The 22998-nt window shown below is 36.2% G+C and overlaps 1 protein-coding gene across 1 annotated transcript in view; it reads left to right on the forward strand.

The window, feature by feature from the left end:
• Nucleotides 1-22998, forward strand: part of Dcc (DCC netrin 1 receptor) — a 1088579-nt gene that overhangs the window by 942448 nt on the left and 123133 nt on the right. The gene's annotated exons all lie outside the window — the stretch shown is intronic.

A 22998-nucleotide genomic window follows, 5' to 3' on the forward strand; every position in this document is an offset into this window, starting at 1 on the left:
TGACGATAAATAGAACAATGCAGCTTGAATAAAATACAATGAATGTTCTACAGAGACTGTTGTCCTAAGAGTAAATCTCAATTAGAACAAAGTAAACAAAAGTTTGAAAAAATACAGAGAGCCAAGAATTTCACCTGGAAGAGTAAAATGGATGTATCCCGATGGTAATGTAATTCACAAGACTTGCATAATAATTAGTCATGTCTTTAGCAGAAATTAGGAAATACTCTAAGGTATGGAGCAGAACTGTACTATGGAAAGGAGAGTTTTTATATTTGGAACAGAAAATTATTAAATTTTCATTTTATAATTGACCCTACCCCTATCCATATTAATGTCTTTTTGTAATACAATATTTCATATTATGAATAATAATACATTATTTAGGTGCCAATTTCTTTGATTATGGATAGAATCTTTTAATTTTCTAATTTATAATAAAACAGTAGGGATCATAATTTTGACTAGAAATCTATGTCTCTGGTAGATAACATACAGAAATGGGACACAGGGATTAGCATAGTATGAAATAAGCATAAAAACTTGTACAATAGCTGGGCAATGGTGGCTCATGCCTTTAGTCTCAGCATTCAGTAGGCAGAGGAAGGCAGATCTCTGTGAGTTTGAGGCCAGTCTGGTCTACAGAGAAAGTTCCAGGACAGGCTCCAAAGCAATACAGTGAAACAGTGTTTCGAACTCCCACCCAAAACAAAACAAAAATGGTACAGTAAACCAGGCATATTTAACTTTGAGAAATGATGTAGAGGGGATTTTTTTCTCTGTACTTTCCTGTTTGTTTGAGGTGCCAGTGGAGGCCTTTGTGAGTCAGAGGTTTTCTTGTTGTTAGTTGGGTTTCTTCATCCTGATGTCCAGGCTTCCTCAGTCTGTCAAGAGAACATGACCAGCAATTCTAGCCCTTACAACTAATGTGAAGGAAGAACACAGATCTCATTCAGAAGATGAAGTTATTTTATAAGTAATAACACATAATTTCAGGAAACAAAATCTGCTTTCTTTCTTTCTATTTATATTTTCCCAAACAATGTATTTTAATCATATTCTTTGCCCTCCTTCAACTTCTTCTACATCCTCCCCACATCCCTGCACTCTTCATGTTCTCTTTCCTCATCTATATTTTTTCTGACTTCTCAGAAAAAGAATTTGATAAAATTTTATTTTAAGGTCATCGGCTTTTGTCTTGTTTTATTTTGATTTTGGATTGTGAAATGGCTTCTTAACTCACACATGTGGAAACTTTCTAAATGTGAGGAGTAGCCAGCCATTTATTTTATGAATATCTTATAATTTTATGATTTATGGAGATCATAAATGAAATAATCTCATATCTTTGTCTACTTTTCTGTCACTGTAATTATACACTATGACCAAAACAGCTTATAAGAGAAGGCATTTACTTTGGGGATCATGGTTTCAGAGTGTTCTAGAACTCATTGAAATCATGGTAGGCAGTATGAAAGCAGGGAGACAGGCAGCCATGATGCCACCATAATAGCTTGGAGCTTACATCTTATCCAGAAAGCACAGCATGAGGCTGGGAGAGAGAAAGCTAACTCTACGTTGCATGGACTTTTAAAATATCAAGTATCACCCCTAGTGACACATCTTCTCCAAGGTCATAACTCCTAATCTTTCCCAAACAGTCCTACCAACTAGGAACTAAGTATTCACATATATGAGCCAATGGGGTCCTTTCTCATTCAAGCCACCACACATTATATATTGATGATGTTTAATAAAACAAGCATATATTGTTTTTTACACTACTGAGTACTAAACAGCAGAAAAGACATTTAGTACAAACAAGGGAAATAGTTTGTTAGCTCATAACTGTGACAATAAATAACATCTATTGAGCACTTACTGTATGCCAGCATCTAATGTATCATACATACATACATACATGCATACATACATACATATATTTATTCCATCTCCAAAATAATACTGCAGCTGTGCTCACATTGATACCATATTGTAGAAAACACAACAGCAATAACAGAATGTTCAACTGAGTCTAATAAGTCTCAAGTGACATACACCAGTACTTTTAGCTACAATATGATAGATCCAGAATCAATCTACAGGACTCCAAAGCACCTTTGATACTTGTCTACACTGCATAATCAAGGCTCGGTACCTTTCATGTGCTTTAATATCTAATGAATGAACCTAATCCTTTTCAAATTCTAATCATTGGAAAACTTTGAATCAATTTTTCATCAGCATTTAGCTACTGAAAAGTTCTTTCAAAATTAGTTTTGTCACTAGAATTCTGGAAGTGGCAAGTTAGAATAAGCACACTATTATCTAGCTTCAATTCAGAAAGTTTTAACTATCCACTTGCGGGTTTATGACAATAAAAGACAATGTATTCATATAGTTAATTTTAGTATTCAGGAATCTTTACTGGCCTTTCCTTGGTGCTCTGACAGGATATGCCCTTGGCTGCAGCCAATAAGAGAACCACCTGTGCACATTCACTACATTATCTTTTAAAAAGGTCCCTTCTCACCTCCCATCTTCTCTCTCTCTCTCTCTCTCTCTCTCTCTCTCTCTCTCTCTCTCTCTCTCTCTCTCTCTCTCTCTCTCTCTGCTTTTCTTCTTCTGCCTCTCCTGTCCCTAGAAACCAGTCTCCCCTCTCCCATCCCCACTTTTCTCATTTACTTTCCCCCAATTAAAAAAAAAAAGAAAGAAAGAAACGTCCTCCCAAGCTCTGCCATATGGTGTCTGTCTCTCTGAAGCCACTTTTTAAAATTGTAACAGTTATTATCTGGAAAATCAAGGAGACATCATGCCCTGCATCACCCTCCTCCTCTCTCTCCTTCCTCCCTTTCTCCCTCCCATCTCTCTCCTCTACTTTGAAAAAACAATCATACATGCCTGTGGGGACACTTTGAACCGCTCTTTCATGCTTTTTTCCCCTGCCCTTCATATATGATTTCTCTTTCTCTTCAGCTCAGCTTCAGTTCTCTAGAACCAACTGCCCATAACATGAAGAATTTTGTAATTTGTATTCAATTCTAAAAATATATTGAATCAAGGAGGATTCAAGTATATGAAAACCTATAGCAAATATAATACATTTTCTCTATAAGCAAAATGTTCCTTTCTAGGAGTAATCCACTATGCTTCCTTGAGAGCCAGGGTACACATTACTTCTAATTACCTATAACATATATGTTACAAACACAAAACCTATAATAAATACACTGTTCAGGATCATTAACATTATATTTCATTAATACAGAACGACTTGGATGTACATATATAGCTAGTCAGATGATTATTGCAACATGAATTGGTTGGAGTTTAATGGCAGATATCAGTAGCTCAACCAAGATGTAGTAAGTGCTGAAGAAGCCTGTAATTCTGATTGTGACAGTGGAACACAAAGAGGGCTAGATTTGGACTCAGAGCATTTTATAGAAATGATTTCTTCTTTCTTCAACTGGACACCCATTAGCATGTAAAGGTCTCTTGCTCTCTATGTCCACATTGCCACATTGGAGATAATGTAGGAATTTAAAGTCCATGTATATTGTGGGAGTGTGTGCTTGTTCCTATACGTATGTCTGGATATGTGTGTGATGTGGCCTACACTTGGAGGTCTGAGGACAGCAATCAGGTGGCAGCCCTTACTTTTCCACCTTGTTTGAGACAAGGTCCTTTCTATTCTGTGCACACCTGCCCCAGGAGTTTCCTGAGACTGTCATGTCTCTGCCTACATCTGCCTACAGGAACACAGGAGATTACAAACTCTTGACTGTTATGCAGAATCCAGGGATCAAGGTCAGACTTACATGGCTGATGTTTTACATTCTAAGCCATCTCTAGACTTAAGGCTTATGAAAGAATATTAAAGAGACTAACTTGTATAAAGTTACTTGTCACATCTTAATAATTTATTTTTCCTTCATAACTAAAGAGAAATGATTCCCATATTCTCAGGAAAACAGAACTTCAAATTTGACTAGAATGTTGACTTTATCCTGCTGCAGCATTTGAACAGGTAATGTCCATGGGTTTGCTAATTACGGAGGAAATAGAGAATGTAAGAGAAAGAATACTTAGGGGGTTTTGCTACTAAAACTGACATAGTACAAAATACACTTCATGAACTCTTTCTGCATACTTAAAATTGATAGAGAAGGTGATTTGTGTGAAATATTTTAATATTTTTACTTAAATTATGTTCCATATCTTGTTTAGACATACATGTTAGTGGTGTTATATCTTGCTTTTTCTGGATTTCTCAACATTTTTCCCTACGTATATAATCTTCTAAGTTTAAATACTATAAATGTTGGGCATAGTCTTACAACTCCTAAGCTTGTCTTCCTCTTATCCATACTTGTACACATATTTTCTATAAAAAATATAGAAAGCAAACCCACATTGTGCAGATGTTCAGTGTGACACCCTTTCTTAAAAAAATTACCCTGTTAAATAGCAAACTCTGAGTTCTCTTTCAAGGATAAATAAAAGGCAAAACAAACCAACAAAAAATAAAACCCCCTTTATTTCCCTGAGTGATCACAATACATAAACCTATGATAGCAGCCCCTTTTAGTCTATTACTAGGTTTAATGGGTTAGGAAAGGATCAGTTGAGAAGGTGTTATGGCTGATGGGTAAAGGATAAGACTGGGTATATGTGAGTGTTCTAGCACTGAGCACTGCTAAAACAGCCATTAATCAAGAGTTAACCTTACTCTTTCTAATCATAAGCAAAAGTGCAGCACACTGGAAATGAGCCTTCTTGTTAGAATTATTCATTTGAGAATCAGTCAACCACAGACTTCTCTGACATCCAAAAGGCTGAGCGAACAGTGGGTGATTGCTCTGGAAATTTATGAGACCAACATGAGTATTTTTCACATTCTACAAAAGAAATACAACAAATGCTTTGCTGACAAAGCTCTAGTCATTACAGATTTTATATTCCAGTTTACTGAGCAGGAAGTTCTCTGAGGCAGATGGCTTGTTTCATCATGGGAGCTTTCTTGAGGACAAATCACTTAGAGAAAAACTACAGAGATGTGCGTGTTGATCCCTGAAGCTAAGCAATAGGTTGTTGGACCTTGGCAAGGTACTTTATTTTTAGGACTACATTTTAACCTTTAATTTGTTCTATTTAGACAAATTTTTTCACTAAGTGAGAAAATAGTTTTAAATCTTTCCTATATGCCAGGGACTGTGATAGGTGCTAGGGTTGCTTATAAAAAAGAAAGAGCAGTGGGGTACCTCAGCTGAAATTACTATGCATCAAGAGTTGACACTGTCTAAATATCTTGGTTACTGTCCTTTTGGAAAGAACACTATGGATGGACTTTTTCATGTGCCTTTTTAATGCATAGTGCTAATAAACCACCTACCTGATTTTCAGAAAGAGCAGTGAAAGAGCACTCAGTGAAAGAGTAGGTCACAGTCTCTGGACAGGGGTAGTTATCTGCTACTAAGTGCTTGAGTAACAGTGCTGTCTGTTTCCCTTCATGCCTGCAGGATACCTAAGAACATGTAGACACTTCAAGTTTTGTCTCCCTCCTACCCACATGGCAGTGACTAGGGACCTGTTATGCTAGGGAAGCCTCAGGTAATACCAGTACCACACAATGAGGTCTGGACAGCACACTGATGAACTTTCATCTCTGGCTCACTATAGCTCCTGGAGTGGTGCTTATTTGCTTGTTCTTTATTCTGATAGTTGTGTGCCTTAACACACACTCATACACACACACACACACACACACACACACACACACACACGTGTATATATATATATATATATATATATATATATATATATATATATATATTCACTCAACTCATACACACATTTGTGGTAAGCTTCGTGAACCTTTTCTTTGTTTTCTAGATTCCTGGAATGGATACATGCTATAAGAGTTATCAGTGAAAAATACATTTAAATCCATCTTAGAAATTACTATTTTATTCTTCAGATATATCTCTTTAATTCTACTTCTCTATTTTCTTAGTTTTACTTTGAGCCAAATTACTTCATAATCACAATATAGTATTATCTGCATAGATTCACAAAGGATAAACAAAATAAAACTTTGCCTCTGTGTATTACCTTCTTATTTCAAATAACACACAGTAAAATAAAATTATGGAACCACAACAAAACAATTAAAGCATTCTCTTTAAGAACCAGGCTGTTATTCTAGCCTTTTCTACCACTTTTATTTAATATTGAGTATTGGGAATGCACAAATAGTTTGGATATTTTACAAAGTCTGTAAGCAGCATTTGGATTAATCCTACATATGCCCCAATTTTTATGGTACCCAGACTAATACATCTTTAAGTGTATAGCCAGTGTTTTAAATACATTCCTCATGTTATCCAACCACCCCGCACCAACCTCTTCGACTCTCTCAGTCTTGTAAAATGAGTACTATACCTGCTGAATGCTGTCATTGCGCTGGTCCCAACCCTCACTCTGCTCATGTCCCTATTCTCCACTTACTGTAGAAACCACCACACTATTTCATGCCACTGTCATTTCTGTAAAGTCCCCAGGTTCTACTGCTTTTATCTTTGGTAAGTCTAATTTTTCTTTTTTCTTTCTTTTTTATGTTTCCAGAATACAAGGAGAGCTTTATTTGCTATGTTCATATCATGGCATGTGAAATCTTAGGTCTCCAACTTTGCCTAAGATTTTTTGTTTGTTTTTTCTTTAAATTAGAAGCAAGCTTGTTTTACATGCCAATTCCAGTTCTCTCTCCCTCCCATCCTCAACTGCCTGCCACCCACCCCCTATCCCTTCCCCTTTCTGCTCCCTAGGGAGGGTGAGGCATTCCATGAGGGATCTTCAAAGTCTGTGATATTATTTGGAGCATGGTCTAGACCCTCCCCCATGTGTCTAGGCTGCAGAGAGTATCTCTCCATGTGGCATGGGCTCCCAAAGTCCATTCATATACTAGGGATAAATACTGATCCAGTACCAGAGGCTCCATAGATTGCCTAGGCCTCCTAACTGACATCCACATTCAAGGGGTATGGATTAGTCTTTTGCTGGTTTCCAAGCTATCACTCTGGGGGCCATGAGCTCCCCATTGTTCAGGTCAACTGTTTCTGTGGGTTTCTCCAGCCTGGTCTTGACCCCTTTGCTCATCACTACTCCCTCTCTGCAACTGCATTCCAGGAGTTCAGCTCAGTATTTAGCTGTGCATATCTGCTTCTGCTTCCATCAACTACTGGATGAAGGCTCTAGGATGGCATATAAGGTAGTCATGAGTCTCATTATCGGAGAAGGGTGTTTAAGGTAGCCTCTCCAATATTGCTTAGGTTATTAGTTGGGGTCATCCTTGTAGATCTTGGACATTTCCCTAGTGCCAGATTTCTCTTAAAACATATAATGGATCCCTCTTTTCTTGCTCGCCTCTATTCTTCCCCCTACCCAATCTTCCTGCTCCCTCACGTCCTCCTCTCCCCTCCTCTTCTCCATTTCTCTTTCTCCTAACTCCCTCTCCCATCCCCAGAATGCTCCCAATTTGCTCCAGAGATCTTGACCCTTTCCCGTTCTCTGCGGTACCTTGTATGTCTCTCTTGTGTGTCTTCCTTGTTTCCTAGCTTCTCTGGCAGTGTGAATTGTAGGCTGGTAATCCTTTACTCTATGTCTAAAATCCATATATGAGGGAGTTACATACCACTTTTGTCTTTTTGAGAATGGGTTACCTCACTCAGGATGGTTTTTCTAGTTTCATCCATTTGACTGAAAATTTCAAGATTCCATTGTTGTTGTTGTTGTTTTGTTTTTGTTTTCTTTTTTCCAGCTGAGTAGTACTCCATTGTCTAAACATGCCAAGTTTTCTCCATCCATTCTTCAGTTGAGCTCATCTAGGTTGCTTCCACATTCTGGCTATTACAAACAATGCTGCTATGAACATAGTTAAACAGATGTCCTTGTTGTATGAATGTGCATCTTTTGGGTACATGCCTAAGAGTAGAATTGCTGGATCTTGTGGTAGACTGATTGCCATTTTCCTGAGGAATCACCATACTGATTTTCAAAGTGGCTATACAAGTTTGCATTCCCATCAGCAGTTGAGGTGTGTTCCCCTTTCTCTACATCCTCTTCAGCATAAACTGTCCTTGGTGTTTTTGATTTTAGCCATTCTGACAGGAGTAAGATGGTATCTCAGAATTTTGATTTGCAATTCCCTGATGGCAAATGACAGTTTAAGTGTCTTTCAGCCATTTTAGATTTCTCTATTGAGAATTTTCTATTTACTTCTGTACCCCAATTTAATTAGATTAATTGGTATTTTGGTGACTAGCTTCTTGTGTTCTTTGTATATTTTGTAAAGCAGCCCTCTGTCAGATGTGGGGTTGGTGAATATATTTTACCATTCTGTGGGCTACCATTTTGTCTTTTTTTTACTTTGTCCTTTGCCTTACAGAAGCTTCTCAGTTTCAGGAGATTCCATTTATTAATTGTCCATCTCAATGTCTGTGCTAATGGTGTTATGTTCAGGAAGCAGGCTCCTGTATGAATTTGTTCAAGGGTACCTCCCAATTTCTCTTCTAAGAGGTTCAGTGTGGCTGGATTTCTGTTGAGGTCTTCGATCCATTTGGACTTCGATCCATTTGGCAATAGATCTGGATCTTTCTGCAGTCTTCTACATGTCAGGATCCAGTTATTCCAGCACCGTTCATTGAAGTTCCTTTCTTTTTTCCATTGTATAATTTTATCTTCTTTGTCAAAAATCAGGTGTTCATAGGTGTATGGGTTAATATCAGGGTTTTCAATTCAATTCCATTGGTCTACCTGTCTATTTTTGTGCCAATACCAAGCTGTTTTCGGGACTATAGCTCTATAATAGAGCTTGAAGTTAGGGATGGTGTTGCTTCTGGAAGTTCCTTTAATGTACAGGATTGTTTTAGCTATCCTGGTTCTTTTGTTTGTCTCTATAAAGTTGAGTATTTTTCTTTCAAGGTCTGTGCAGAATTGTGTTGGGATTTTGATAGGGATTGCATTGAATCTGCAGATTGTTTTTGGTAAGATTCCATTTTTACTATGTTGATCCTACCCACCCAGGAGCATGGGAGATCTTTCCATTTTCTGGTACCTTATTTAATTTCTTTCTTTAAAGACTCAAAGTTCTTATTATACAGGTCTTTCACTTGTTTGGTTTGCATTACCCCAAGATATTTTGTGTTGTTTGTGGCTATTGTAAAGGGTGATATTTCTTTGATTTCTTTCTCAGGCCATTTTTCCTCTATATATATTAGGGCTATTGATTTTTTTTTTTGAGTTAATCTTGTATCCTGCCACTTTGCTGAATGTGTTTATCAGCTGTAGGAGTTCCTTGGTAGAGTTTTTCAGGTCACTTATGTAAACTGTCATATCATCTGCAAATAGTGAAATTTTTACTTCTTCCATTCCAATTTGTATCCCCTTGATCTCCTTTTGTTGTCTTAATTCCTCTAGCTAGAACTTCAAGTACAATATTGAAGAGATATGGAGAAGGTGGACAGTCTTGCCTTTTTCCTGATTTTAGAGGAATTGCATTGAGTTTATCTACATTTATTTTGATGTTGGCTATAGGTTTACTATATATTGCTTTTATTATGTTTATGTATGTTTCTGTTATCCCTGACTTCTCCAAGACCTTTATCATGAAGGGGTGTTGGATTTTTCTCAATTTGTTTTCAGCATCTAGTGAGTTGGTCATGTGTTTTTCTTTTTCTGTTTGTTTATGTGTTAGATTAAATTGATGCATTTTTGTATGGTGAACCATCCCTACATCCCTGGGATGACGAAGTCTAATTGATCATGGTTGATGACTTTTCTGATGAGTTCTTGGATTTAATTTGCCAGTATTTTATTGACTATTTTTGAATCAACGTTCTTGATGGAGATTGGTCTGTAGTTCTCTTTCTTAGTTGTATCTTTGTGTGGCATGATTACCAAAGTAATTGTAGCCTCATTAAAAGAGTTTGGCAATGATCCTTCTGCTTCCATTGTGTGGAACACTTTGAGGAGCATTGGTATTAGCTGTTCTTTGAATTTCTGGTAGAATTCTGCACTGAATCCATCTAGACATCGGCTTTGTTGTTGTTGTTGTAAGACTTTTGATGACAGCTTATGCTGCATTAGGGGTTATAGGTGTATTTAAATTGCTTATCTGTTCTTGATTTAATTTTGGTAAGTGATATCTATCTAGAAAATGATCCATTTCCTTTTAATTTTCAAATTTTGTAGAGTACAGGTTTTCAAAGTATGACCTGAAGATTTTCTGAATTTTGTCAGTGTCTGTTGTTATGGCCCCCTTTTCATTTCTGATTTTGTTAATTTTCATGATCTCTCTGCCTTTTGGTTAGTTTGCATAAAAGTTTTTCTATTTTGTTGCTTTTCTAGAAGAACCAATGCTTTGTTTCATTGATTCTTTGTATTGTTTTCCTAGTTTCTACTTTATTGATTTCACCCCTCAATTTGAATATTTCCTGGTGTCTACTCCTCCAGGGTGAGTTTGCTTCTTTTTGTTCTAGAGCTTTCAGTTATGCTGTTAATTCTCTAATGAGACTATTCTCCAAGTTCTTTATGTGGACACTAAGTGCTATGAACTTTCCTCTTAGCACTGCTTTCAAAGTGTCCCATGAGTTTGTGTTTGTTGTGTCTTCATTCTCATTGAATTCTAGGAAGTCATTAATTTCTTTATTTCTTCCTTGAACCAGGAATGGCGCAATTGTGCATTGTTCAATTTCCCATGAGATTGTAGGTTTTCTGCAATTTGTGTTATTGATTTCTACCTTTAAAGCATGATTGTCTGATAAGATACAGGGGGGCCTTCCAATTATTTTGTACCTATTGAGGTTTGCTATATTGCCGAGTATGTGGTTGATTATAGAGAAGGTTCGATGTGACACTGAGAAGAAGGTATATTCTTTTGTATTTGGATGGAATGTTCTATAGATATCTGTTAAACCCAATTGGGTCATAACTTCTGTTAGTTCCTTTGTTTCTGTGTTAAGTTTCTATCTGGTGGTCCTGTCTAGTGGTGAGAGTGGGGTGTTGAAGTCTCCCTTTGTAAGTCTGGAAGGTTTTATGTGTGACTTGAATTTTAGTTATGTTTCTTTTATGAATTTGCATTTCTTTGATTTGAGGGCATAGATGTTCAGGATTGAGACTTTGTCTTGATGGATTTCTCCTGTGATGAATATGAAATGACCTTATACATCTCTTTTTTTGTGTGGGGGGGTTCGAGACAGGGTTTCTCTGTGTAGCTTTGGAGTCTGTCCTGGCACTCGTTCTGGAAACCAGGCTGGACTCAAACTCACAGAGATCCGTCTGCCTCTGCCTCTCGAGTGCTGGGATTAAAGGTGTGTGCCACCGATGCCCGGTGACTTTCTTCATCTCGTGTGATTGATTTTAGTTTGAAGTCTAAATTTTATATATTAGGATTGCTACACCAGCTTGTTTCTTGGGTCCATTTTATTGGAAAATATTTTCCCAACGCTTTATTCTGAGGTACCATCTGTCTTTGAAATTGAGGTGTGTTTCTTGTATGCAGCAGAAGGATGGATTCTGTCTTCAAATGCATTCTGTTAGCCTCTGTCTTTTTAATCTAAGATTAAAGACCATTAATATTGAAGGATATTAATGACCATTGATTGTTAATTCTTGTTTGTTTTGGATTTGTTGTTGTTGGTAGTACTGTGTGTGGATACCCCCCATTTTTTTTCTTTTGGCTGTTGGTAAAGTGGGATCATCTATTGCCTATGTTCTTGTGGGTGTATTTAACTTCCTTGGGTTGGAGTCTTCCTTCCAGAAATTTCTGTAGGTCTGGATTAGTGGATATGTATTGTTTAAATCTGATTTTGTCAAGGCTAGCCTCGAACTCGTATTTTTCAATTATAATGTATAGAAATGTAACTAATTTTCTGTTAAGTGTATGTTTCAATTTTATTGAAATCAGTTACGAACTCCACTAGATTTTCTTGCCTCTTTTGAAAACTATTTATTATTTAATACATACCAGGTCAGGCCATGTAGCAAAAAGGATAATTTTAATTCTTGCTTTGTAATTTTTAATTTTTAGTTTGTTTCTTCATAGAGCATTTGTTGTAAGTGAGCATCATTGCCTTCTATCAATGTCATAGAAAAGCGTTTAGGTTTTCACAGTTCAATAGGAGATTTTTTGGTTTGTTTTTATATGTGGCTTTTATTATCTTGAGATAACTTCTTAAATTATTTTATTTTATATATGTGAGTGTTTTACTTTCACTAATATCTATCTACCATATGTGTGCCTGATGCCTGTAGAAGTTAGGGGAATGCTCAGATTTTCAGACTGCAGTTCATGATGGATGTTAGCCATAAGGTAGGTGCTGAGATTTAAAAGTAGTCTCTCTGAAAGTTTGCCAGTGTCCTTAACCAGTAATCTCTTTCCAGCTATCTTCATTAATATATTTTTATTCTATGCATAGTTGGTTAAATATTTGGGTTAGTAAAATGTTAATTTTCATCTATATGAATTAAATAAATAATCTTGATGACTTCCTTCATTTATCAGTATAATATTGCTAATAACTATAATTTTTAAGGTCTCCTTTTTGCATCAGTTTTGGAAGGTTTTGGTTTCACATCACAATCTGATAGAGAAATGATGTCTTGTTGTTACATAAAGGATGAAGAGCATTTAAATTGACAGTTCACTTGGGAGATCAGCTCCTGAATGACACAAGCAGACCCTTTCCACTCCTCTGATTTGCTCTGAATCCCAAACAACCATTGAATCTTCTACACATTGAGTTGTTTGGCAATTTCTCATACAGTTGTAAGAGGATCCACTTTGATGACTGGTCTCAGTTGCTCATAGTCTACTCCCAATATTTGACTGCAATGCTTGTTATCTTCAAGCCTTTCAATTGGTTTATACTGTATATTCATTAGCATCTCCTGGCAAAATATATTTTTGATTTTGGAAGCTGGCTCCATTGCTTTAAAATTCATTTTAAACTCACCTAAGAAAAGACCTAGAATCTGCTTTGTGTGTTGCTTCATTTCCATGTTATCAAATAAGTAACAAGTGTTAAGTCATTAGTAAAACAACAAACAAACCTAAACATAAAATGATAAAAGCACATTAAAATGATGCATAACTGAAATATGTTTACACTAATGTATTTCTGTAACAAGTGGCAACTTTCAACCATACTAAACACAATACAGATTTTTTAATTTTTAAATTTAAATTAGAAACAATCTTGTTTTACATATCAATACAGATTTTAACCCCCCACAAATGGATAAGCCATTTCTGTTGTTTTAATCATCTAATAAAACTTTCAAAACATATAATATTAAAGATCTTAAGCAATGTAAGACAGTCTTGTATAAAATTTTCTATTAAAATTCAGATAAGTTCAACTGATTTTAAAATAGACTTAAGAATTCAATTGCAACCCTGGAATGTGATTTAGTATTTTTGTTGGGTATTTCAATGTTTTTGTTCATCTTTTGTGCTTTTCTTCTTTTTTTCATTTTGGTGGCATATTTTCCACATGAATTTTACCTAGTGACCCACTGACTATTGACACTAATGCTCTCACTTATTTTATTCTCAGTTTACTCATGTTAAGTTCATTTAACTTAGTTTTAACTTCATTTAATTTAGGAGTTTAGTATTGTATACATGTCTGCCCTTTCAATTCTCCCATATATTCCAAGAATGTATTGAACATCTCATTTAGCTTTTGAAAATTTGTATCAGTAGGTATGTTTATTTATAATAAAGTTTTCAAATGCACTCTTTGTTCCTTTGTCATTGGAACTTACATTTTCAGCAGGTCATTTTTTCAACTGTTTTGCCAATTTTCATTAAAGCTCAGCATTAAAATAAATTTAGGTTCATAACTACCAGAGAAATATTAATGTAATGTCATTCCCATGATTAACAAATGTTTTTTCCATGTATTCATATTTGCCTGATTTGGAGTATATACTGAAATAAATATCACTTTCAAAATTTAGAGCACAATATTAAAAATTTGGAGTAGATAAAATATTATCATTTTGGAACATTCTTTTTTTGCTACAAAGATAGAAATATTTAGTTTTATAAATGAAACTAAATCATGTACTAAGCCAATACCTTCTTGTTCTTGTTTCCAAGTATATAATTATGTTTACAGTTTATTAAACATTAACATTCTTCACAATACCATTGCATGTTTGTGTAATTAGCGCTCATTTGAAGAGGAAAAGGGTAGAAATAATTTCAAGAACACCTAGGTTTCATCATCTTTGTCTATTATTAGTGCTATCTACATTCAATTCAACTCAGAAACTATGACAGCTCACTGGAGGGATGGGGACGAGAGACTCTGTAGATGTTCAGGACAACATTGAAGCCACTGTAATGTGCACCTATTTAAATGCATTAAATTTGAATGAAATGGAGACTAGCCTGTGGGTAAGCAGAAGAACATTTTTCTCCCATGAGCAAGGTCCTTAATTCAATCCCAAAGTACAAAATATACACAATCAAGTGAATGAAAAAAAATTCTTCCATTATGCTCAATAGCTGTAAGTGGGTATTGATGAGATAATGGATAGAACATGTATCAGATATTTACATGATACCAACACATGGTAGTTTGTTTACCAAATGTCAACAAATACTAGAATGTAATGTTGTTCACAGCAATCAATGACTTACCTTAAGTGGGCACTTGTCTGTGAATAATGCAGAAAGCAAGAACAACTGTACAATTAAAGAATAGTCACAAAAATATGTAAGAAAGGGGATGTTATTTGAGTGTCTACTATTTGGCATACTGGATGTTTAACAGTCACAAAAGAAAAACAATTGTCAAATGAAAGTGAGGACAGAGGAAGTAAGTTCTACAACTCACATGTGTACACACATGTGCACACACAGAGTTCACAAAAAGAGTCTCAGGTGTCTGTTGAGCTTAAGTCACAATGTGTTTTAAATAGTAGTTATTGTGATGTATATGTTATGAAGTTTGGGAAAAATAAATGATATTTATGTGATCTTGACCTCAAATTATGATTAAGAACAAATTGGAGTAGAGCATCTTAATACTGATGTCTTAGTCTTCATGCTGAAGTAAATCATGGCTGCCTACAAAGTAGGGCAACCTAGTTCTGAGCCTATTCACTGCTGTGCAATGAGCTGTACTGTTTTTCATTTCTGGAATGAGGACCCACAATGAGCTTTTTAGGATTCCAACAAAGGCAAGTGTAATAAAGCCCTCCAGAGGTCAGCATCTCCCACAGCAAGTAGACTAAATTAGACTCCACTCCAGGATATTAGGCTAAAATCTGTCATTATTCCAGGTTATTCTATGTTCATATTTTTATCACCTTCTCTCTCTCTGTCTCTCTCTGTCTCTGTCTCTGTTTCTCTCTGTCTCTGTCTCTCTCTGTCTCTCTCTGTCTCTCTCTCTCTTACTCTCTCTTCATGCCTTCTGTCTCATATAGTTGTCTACTTCTATTATAGTCTTTCTTTTCATATTTATTCATAACTCTCTTGAGATATTCACTCTGACTTTGAATATTACCCATATATAGAAGTGTTGAAATATCATCCATAAATATATACAATATTATGAGCGAATGAAAATATTTTTATAAGTAGTCTATGTTACACACTATATTGAAGTTAAGAGTACATAAAATTAAGAATACAGTTAACAAAGGATTCAACCAGTCATCCAACAAGTCTGTTAGTACTTGGAGGAATGTAAGAATTTGCAAGAGGCAAAGTGGGGGACTGTTACCATTGTCTTCAAGTTTTAGTGATAACAGGAAAGATGCCACAACCTTTATGAACTTTATATGCACTTGCTTATTAACCGCCTCTACTTCAGCAATTGATCATCCAAGGAGTCAATGAAATTGCTACCATCCATAGACCTCACCAACTCCAAAACATTTTGTGCATTTTTTTGATTTCCAACACAGTCTCTTCATTAAGAGTTATCAGACTATAATTTTGAAAAAATACAGAAATCTACTAGTGTAGAAGCTTAATAAACACACACACACACACACACACACACACACACACACACACACACACACACACACACACACCTATTAGATACCAAAGCTAATTAATAAAAAAAACCCAGTACCAAAAATGTATTTTGGAGTTTCAGTCCAATAAGTTCCTATACATTCCACAAACATTATACACTATTGCCAATGCTTTTCTTTACTCTCCAGAACTTGATGGTAAGACTCTGTTCCTGAAAAACTACACACTTGAGGAATAGCCAGTAAAGAAGTCAAACTGGTTATTCCTCCTGGCCAGCTTTCACAGTGCTGCAAGATACTATGGGTGCTACCAAATGCAAAAGATAATCATCACTCTTACTGTGCCATGAACCAAGATTCAAGATACAACCCCGATTTCCTTATCCTAAAATTTAAGTCACTGAGCTTGTTAGTTCATAGAACAGTAAGACTAAGACATCAGCCATCTTTGTTTTTCCCTCTTGTATATTCATAGTTCAGTCTGCTCCATCCGTGGTTAAATTCTCACTGAGCAGCATCTGAGTAAGGCACACATTTGTAGCAATTCTATTCATGGTCTCACATGTACCAATCTACCACACACTTAAGTGCTGTCTACTGAGCACCAAAATAATTCTTAATTTTTCACCCAATTTTTCTTGATAGTAGACCTTAAAAAATTAAATAAAATATAGCATGATTTCATGCCTTATTCTCAAATAATTTCTCATAGTGACTAAAAACACAGTATCTATAAGACTGGCTAAGGAAGAAGTCATTTTATAACCTGACCTTCAATTGCATGGTGTTTCTGGAAAAGAGAAATGAAGTCTTTATTAGAGAGTGGTTTAGGTTAGGTATTAATTAAATTTACAAAGGAGTGTAATGAAGTTGAATTGAGTGTGTTATATGAATTGCATCTTCCTCAAGTATGAATTGCTTGTCCTTTTCAGAGATCAATGATGCCAGTTGTATTTACTCTCCACCCACTATACTTAATTAAAAAGTTCATGTCCAGGAAAGTCAGAGGTATCCAGAACACCTAGTGTCTCACAATGATCCAGTGGCTTCCATTCTGTGGTTGTGGCAGTCCTGGTCCTTTGCAAGGAGCAGGTGTTTGCATCAGGAAACAGCTATCATTCTAATTTTCTCTAATCGACTTGTTGGCAATGTTGACAGAGAAGGGAAAAGATGGAAGAACATGGATCCTGGGACCCAATAAGTGCTTGGCATGCATAGAGCCACTGAGTGAAGTACATAATCTGTAATGACTAAAAGACTCTAGGCTGTCAATCTGGCACATGCCACTGCCATTTAATTCACACAAAATATTAATTAAAAATAATGAAGTTCTTCACACTGGCACTTGTTACCAAGCATAGCATCTCAGCCTTCCCCTAAGGATTCTGGATTCACTCCCTGATTCCCAGAGAGTGGCATGCATCTCTAACCTCCAGAGAATGTTAACACAGGCCCCTAGAACAATGAGTCTCTTCCCTGCCATGTACCTTGGGAAGGACAAAAGGACTTCATCTGATAACCAATCCCTTGCCTTTTACAACCATCTAATCAATAAATGTGTATTTATCCATCCCCCTATTTCAGGACAGTCAAGCAGTAATGGGCTGAGTCATCTATTTGTGCATGCTCAGAGTTATTAAATATGTCTTTAACTTTCTTAATCCCAAATCGAACTGATGTAAAAGAAATGGTGACCAGTCAGATTAAAAACAAAACTTCTGTTCAATACTGTTAAGTGTGTGGACTCCCATAGAATATCTATAACCAAAAATAATTCTCAGGGAAATCTACCAAGATCCAAATCCCTCCTGTATGATTAAATCACATTAAATTCAAATGAGAAAGCTGCCATACTTTATGTGCAGAGACAATTGATACATTTGTCAATCCTATGACTCTCAACATTTCAGCCAATACCCAAAAATAAATTTATTGTCATAATTGTCATTTAGCATATTCCTGAACAATGGAGTCTGACCACAATTAATGATTAATTCATTTGGAATTCATTATGATAATAGTAAATGTGTTTAACTCATTTGATGCTTCCATAGTGGTAATGATTCTAGGCCATTCTTTTCTAATTTACTGATTTTAAATGTTAAAAGCTCTGAGCATGTGCAGGAAAATAGTTCCACATTGCCCTCTAGCGGTAAACTAATACAAAAACCAATACCTTGTAAATTGCCAGAATGTTCTGGGTTCTCAGGACACTCTGAAAGCATCTTGCGCTCAAGACATATTCAAAGATTTGTCCATGTATAAAAAATATATTAAACCGAGCTTTCCAGAAGTTTGCCAATAAATGGTTAATAAGTTTATCTGCCTTTTGCAGGCACCGCCAGTAGAGGATCAAGCCTAATTGAGGGGAGGGAGGGAAGCCTATTGTTTCCTCTGTAGGTCCAGAATGTGGACAAAAAGCATAACGTGTATACTAGAGAGCACCGTCTCAGGGTGCAGATGGAAAAGTTGGTGATATTTATAGAAGCAAGTGATTACAGGACCAGGGAGAAAACAGGAGAGTCCTTTTCACAGGCATGTCCAGAGCAGCCACAATCTAGAAGCCAGACTTAGGGATTCACAGTCCAGGGATTCACACCTCCTTTCAATACTGGGAAGAAGGATGCTTGCAGATGAAACCTTCGCATAAAGGACTTGAAGTTAAAGTCACCCTCCTGACCACAGTAGTTTTAGATTCACAATGTTCTATTTGCCAGCACTAATTGGTTAGCTTATCTAAATTCCTTACAAATATCTAAGGGGAGTTGTTCTCACCCTAGGTTTCTAGAGAATTTGACTACGAGGAAATCACCTTCTTTGGGCTAATAATATCCTCAAGCTGAATAATAGTTCATCTTTAGATCCTAGGAATCTTTTCACCTTATCATTTCTCATGCAGTAACGGAGTCTGGCTTATTCTCCCTTGTTCACTCATTAAATAAAAGGAAACAAATCTAAAAGCAACTTAAGGCAATAAAAAAGCCTAAATACTGTGTAAGTGAATACAAAATTCGTGGTCTCATTTTTACACCCTTTATAAAAATGCAAATGTGTCAGTGTCTGAGGTTAAAATAAATTAAATTTTAACAACAAAAGCCATTTCCTATTTAATTAGGTTAATACCAAGTATAAGTGTTTATGTCTTAATGTATAGATGAAATCATCTGTCTGAAATAAAAAATTGGATCTAGCAGCCAATGCCATAACTGGAATGGATAATTGTCAAAATAGATAAGTGTTTTTTTCTACACTACCTAAGTGTATTTTCAGCATTTCCCCATGTATTTCCTTGAAATAGTCTTACTTTCTATGACCTCTATTCTAGACCCCACTTTCTTCCACAAGCCCTATTCAGAGTAAATATCTGCTGAAAACCCTTCTCAGGTAGTCTGATGTACATTTCAAGCCTCTAGTCTCAAATGGCATTCAGAGAGCATACTGCATATTTTATTGCTTAATTTTATGTAGTATTTCTTTTTCCCCTGTTCAGAATTAACTTACTAAGCTAATAAGAGAGGTTAATGTTTTAAAACTAGCCTTGAATCTCAAAGAACATTTGACATTTGGTTATTGATTACTTCCTTAAAATTAAACTACTTTGACAATAAACATGTACACACACACACACACACACACACACACACACACACACACACACACACACACACACACTCACACTTCTCTTTTCATGTAGAAGCAACTCATCACATGGAAGTTGAAGTCCTGCATGAGATATGATATTATTTCAGTGTTCTTGCTATAGTGTAGCTTGGAGACATTGTTATTTTGAATGTCCTTGTCTTTAACATATTCGTTTAACATGGTATTACTCACTCATATATGAATTTTATACATAAAGCAAAGGATTACCAGCCAATAATCCTCTTCACCAAAGAAACTAGGAATTATGAAGGACTCTAAGTGATAAATGGACCCCAGGAATGGGAAGTGGCATGAATTCCTGAGCTAATTGGGAGCATGAGGGTAGGGGAGAGGGAGCTGCCACAATAAGATCAGGAGAAGAGGAGTAGAGGAGAGGAAATGGAGGAGCAGAAATATTCAGTTGGGGGGAAGAATAGAGGAGAGAGAGCAGGATGAGAGATACCATATCAGAGGGAGCTGCTATAGGTCCTAGAAAAGATCTGGAACTAGAGAGATCTCCAGAGACCTACAAGGATGACACAATCTGACCATCCAGGCAATGGTGGAGAGGATAACCTAAAAGCCCTTCCCCTAAAATTGAGATTGATGACTTCTCTTTATGCCATCCTAGAGCCCTCATCCAGTGGCTCATGGAAGCAGAGACAGACATCCACAGATATACACTGAGCTGAAATCTGGAATTTAGTTGAAGAGAGGGAGGAATGAAGAGTGAAGGGGTCTGTACCAGGTTGGAGAAACCCACAGAAACAGTTGGCCTGAACAAGGGAGAGCACATCGACCCCAGATGCTGTCGGGGAGGCTTGTACAAGACTGATCCAGACACCTGAACATGGATGTCAATAAGGAGGCCTCTGCACTCCAGGGAGCCCCTGGTAGTGGATTAGTTATTTTCCCTGGTGTAAGAAGGGACTTTGAGAGCCCATCCCACATGAAGGGATACACTCTGGCCCTGGACATATGGGGAAGGGCCCAGGAGCAGCACAGGAAGATTTGGTGGACTTTGCAGAACCCCTGTTGAGGGTCCTACCCTGCCTGGGGAGTGGTGGGTGGATGGAGTGGGGAGTAGGATGGGGGTGGGGAAGGAGGGATGGGGTTGAGGGGAGGGAGAGGGTGAATGGACTTACATGTGAAATAAGCTTGTTCCCTAACTTGAACTAATAAAAAATTTTAAAAAAGAAACAAAATAAAGAAAATAACAAGAAAAAACATATTTGTTTAAATTACATTCAAACTTCATGAAGAAAAAGAAGCCTAATAGATTTTCAAAAATCATCACTAAATATGAACTCACTCATTCACATTGTTATGTAAATACCTTGGCACAGAAAAATACATATAATATGTGTGTGGTTAAGTTCTTGCCTTTAAATGGGTTCAGCAAGTTTCTCTGCTCTGTTTACTATGTTCTGGCAGCCAGAGGCTAGTACATGTAGCAAGACTCTTGAGGGCAGTGATGACTTTCATCCAAGACACTACATGGTTGTACTTTGGTTTTATCCCAGCAATTGTGAATATTTAATGAGTCCAGTATTTCATTCATTGAGATGGTAGACTAGCAATATTGCATTTTTCTCATTCAGTTTTTGTTTTGGGAATGTTTAAAGAGATCCTCATGCTATTGAGTCACACTTGAACAAAGTTTCTTTAGGAAAACCATGATACATGCTAATTTCCTTACCCGTTTCCCAGATAGTATTGTGATTATCTGTCAATCTCAGAACTGACCAACCGATTTTATACTTTAAGATATCTCTAGAAATTGGTATGTTCATATATATTTCAGGGAGTGTATAAACTGAAGTGCATTAGGTTAAATAATAATCCTTGAATCTGTTGACAGGAGATTACCTTTGTCATTGGCTAGTTTCCTCCTTTCTATTATGCCAGGATGATTCAAACTCAGTTGTCATGTTTCCATCTTCAGACTTGGGATGACCATTTCTACAAAAACTCTTGCCCTTTAACAGTAGGTAGTGTTCTTTGTTACAGCTTCAGCCTATGGAGTAGGTGGGCTTTGTGCTATCAAGTCAATGCTTCCTAACTTCTTAAGGCTATAGATCTTGCCCAGAGTAAAAAACACTTTAAAAATATATTTAACATTTTTTATAATTAAAGTTTGGGAACATGGGACTTTAACTACTATGTATTATATCTGTGTCCTTCCATCTCTACCAAGACTTGCTTAAAATGGCCCAGTGGCTATAGAACTGTAACCCTCATATTTGCTCATTGCTTTATCTTTATTATGCTTACCCTTATAATGGCAATAACAGAAGTTCCACCATCATAAATATCACTCAGTTGATTGTTGTATATAGACTACCAGTATAATCCATTGATTCTCTCATTATTACATAGCCACTAAAAAAATAAAATCTTTCCTGACACTTAGATTTAGTTCATTGACTTTATTACTCAGAAGTTAGCTTTCAGGTCATAGTTTCTTCTGATCATGTTGGATGTCTAAAACTTGTTTTCTAATAGCTCTGGTAGCCAATAAAATAAAAGGCAGTGGTCGTTTGGAAATGAATAATAGTTAAACTATTCTCATCCTTTATATTTATAATTAATTTGACTAACTAGAAAATCCTTTGGTTATATTTTCTTATCTAGAATAAAAATGTAAATTATTATAATTCTGCCTCATATGCTATTGCTATAATAAAAATTAATAATGGTTTACTTCCACCTCAATAATATATATTGCTTTTATTTACATTCTTAAAAGATTAAGTCAAGAAAATGCACTGTATCCCACTGTATTTATTGTGTCCATTTGTGATTTTCTTCTATAAGGGCTAGACTAAATGTATTTTACTTCTTCACTCATCAACTTTCATATTTGATACCTTCTTTCATATCATTCTTAATAATTCTTATTTTTGTTCTATCTTGATTTTGTTTTCTACTCATTGTGTTGATTTTGTTCATTTATTTACCCTTTGTTTCGAACACAATTACTCCTCCCTCTGCATCTCTGACCTAAATATTTCAATTCCCTCTCAGGTCCTGTGATATTTTCATTCCATTGGTATGATGACTAGCATGAAAAAAGGCATCTGTAGGGAGGATTTATGTCAATATACACTTCCAGGTCACAGCCCATCATTGAGGAAAGTCAGGGTAGGAACTGAAGCAGGAACTTGAAGCATAAACCAGAGAGAAATGTGGTTTGCTAGAGGGATTCTCTGGTTTGTGCTCAACTATCTTTCTCATACAATCCACTCTCACTTGCCTGGGTTGTATTGCTTCTCCCAATTGCCTGGACACTCTCATATT

This window comes from Cricetulus griseus, chromosome 2, assembly GCF_003668045.3.
Source record: "Cricetulus griseus strain 17A/GY chromosome 2, alternate assembly CriGri-PICRH-1.0, whole genome shotgun sequence".
Taxonomy (NCBI): Eukaryota; Metazoa; Chordata; class Mammalia; order Rodentia; family Cricetidae; genus Cricetulus; species Cricetulus griseus.